Raw genomic sequence first — 2,608 nt, 5'->3', positions numbered from 1 at the left:
CCTCCCCTCCCCCGTCCTTCGTTCTCTCTTTTCCTCCGCTCTCCTTCGGACACTCAACGCAGCTTCGTCCATTATTCAGGCCCCCGATGCTCAACCACTGTCCCTTTTCGTCGGTTTCTCGGTTTCCACCTGTCTGGGATCCTGTTTCTTTTTCTTTTCCTTCTTCTTTTTCTTTTTCTTTTCCATTTTTCCACGAGGAGGAGGGGAGGGGGATCTTGGACGAGTAACGGACGCTTGTGAAGGCGAATTTAGAAGCGACAGTGGGAAGAGTCACAGTCGGTAAATTGGAAGTAAGGTTATGTAATGGAAGTAGTGAACGTAGCGATTATCGAGATTTTTATTTTTCTGATGAAATGTAGATTTTTTTCATTGTTATTATTATCATTAGAGAAGTTTCTTTTTATGAGTATAGAGAGTATGTAGCGAAGTTAGAAAATGTAGTGATTTGAATAGAATTTTGAGAAACATGAGTAGACGTTTTCTTTCTTTTTTTGAAAGTATGAACAAGATAATTCAATTGTTGAACTATAAATTTAAGAAATATAGATATTTTAGATATAGAAAAAAGGAACCGTTGTAAAGTAAAATAAAAATAAAATATTCCGTAAATGTGAGAAAAATAATAATGCAAACGCAGAATAATTGAGCTTCGAGTTGAATCGCTCTGTTAAGAAGAGAGAAGTCTTTTCCTCGCAAAAATTATAAACGAAAATAGCGCGAGAGATTTTCGAGAATATAATTTTATAAATATCATATGCTATTCAAGAGTCAACCTCCATCGTCCGATATCGACGAGTCTATCTTTGCTCCTCGCCGGGAGTAACGATTATTAATGACGCGAGACTCTCGTCGTCGTCGTCGTCGTTGCAAGGAACCAATTGCATCTTACAATTAGATCATAGACGCGCGTAAACTTGGAACGATCGAATTGCGCCGCCTCGTTATGTCACGATTAATTAACAGTTATAATTAAAATTTAATCGTACACGTAACACGGCATAACACGTATACCTGGAAAGCGAGGTGTATGACCGATTTATTTATAAATACGGTATGACGAAACGTCGTTTAATTGCACGATGTAACGTTTTTACATTCTTTGCATCGAAACGAATAAAAAAAAACCTGCTCCTACGTGAACGTGTGCACCCGTGTCGCTTCTAAATACACTTTCACCCAAAGTTTTGCAACCACCCAACTCGTCCCCTCCCTCCTCTTTCGCGCTTTTCCTCGTCGAACGGATCGGATTAAACGGTCGCCGGATTGATTACGAAATAAAGTGTAATCAGAGGGAATGCTTGTTTTCTCTCAGGATTTTTTCCTTCCTTATTCCTGGCTCCCTGGTTTACTTTCGTGATTGGTTTAAGAGAAACTTTCGAATGATCAACTCCATTTTCCCGGAAGACAGCTTTTTTTTAAAAATATATTAATAAGTTTCTTTTTTTTTTTTTTGTAAAATTCTTAACTTTGGTAGATAGCGTAGAATAACTAATGGATGTATTCTAAAATCCTTAATTTTTGAAAATGTTGACGTCTAACTTTTTAGAAATTGAACAGTTAGTCTCTGAATAAAGTCGATTCGTTTCAAGTTCTACGCGACTGATACGATCGATCGCATCGTTTCTCGCGACGAAAGAATCCAAGAAGAGTCGTAAAAGACACGGTATTACAAGCTTCATCTCGCGAGATGATAAATACCTCGTGAAAAGAAAATCTTATCGCACTTTGGTGTGGCCGAAAAGTGGTCGACGAGCTCGTGATCAGCCTCCCTCGTCATCAATCAAATCCTTCCTCAAGGTGGAAGCACCCCCTCCTTATCTTCCTCCTAGAAGCAACGAGCATCGTGGCAGATGGTTAAAATGGCGAAAAGTGGCACGCTGTATAAACCCATTCGCCGCCGTTCGACAAAGGGGGCGGTAAAAGTAAAACGCGTATTATCATTTTTCCACCCTTGACCAAAACCCCGGATCAATCCTCTCTCGCTCGTATTTCCTCCCTCTTTGCGGCCTCTCGGCCTCCGACAAAGAAATTCAGATGAAGGTCACTCTACCGATAGAAAGAGGCTCGTGTGTTGAAATAAGAGGCGAGAGAGAAAGAGAGAGGGACGAAACAAGAGTCGTCCATAAAGGGGTGGCGTTCCGCTCTCACCCTCTCCTATTCCACCTCGAACGGCGAATAAATTTCATTCAGGTGACATGCTCTCCTCGCCGAAAGAGAGAATGAGAGAGAGAGAGAGAGTCGGGCCTCGATACCGCGCTTGATTGCAAATTAGTTGATTTTATGCGACCGTGGAGCCCGATTAACATCCCGTCCCTTTCGAGTGGATCCCCTCCTTCCCTTTCCTCCTTTCTCCAATCGATTTACACGAGATGTTACTTTTTTCGAGGACTTTTCGAGTAGGAAACTGGAGTCAGATCGGAATGGGAGAAGGGAAGTTGATTCATTCTTTGCTAGGAGGGGGTGGAAAGGGGAGATAAATGGATGTGGAAAGTGCGCGCAGAGTTCGAGCGCGATGAGAAAACGTTGAAAACAATTTGCTCGCGAGAGAGGCGAGAAGAAACGGTTATATCTGTGTACATCGGGGAAAGTTGGAGGGTGTAAGAATGTG

This window comes from Apis dorsata, unplaced genomic scaffold, assembly GCF_000469605.1.
Source record: "Apis dorsata unplaced genomic scaffold, Apis dorsata 1.3 scaffold_169, whole genome shotgun sequence".
NCBI classification, from domain to species: domain Eukaryota; kingdom Metazoa; phylum Arthropoda; class Insecta; order Hymenoptera; family Apidae; genus Apis; species Apis dorsata.
Note: the sequence above shows the minus strand (reverse complement) of the source record.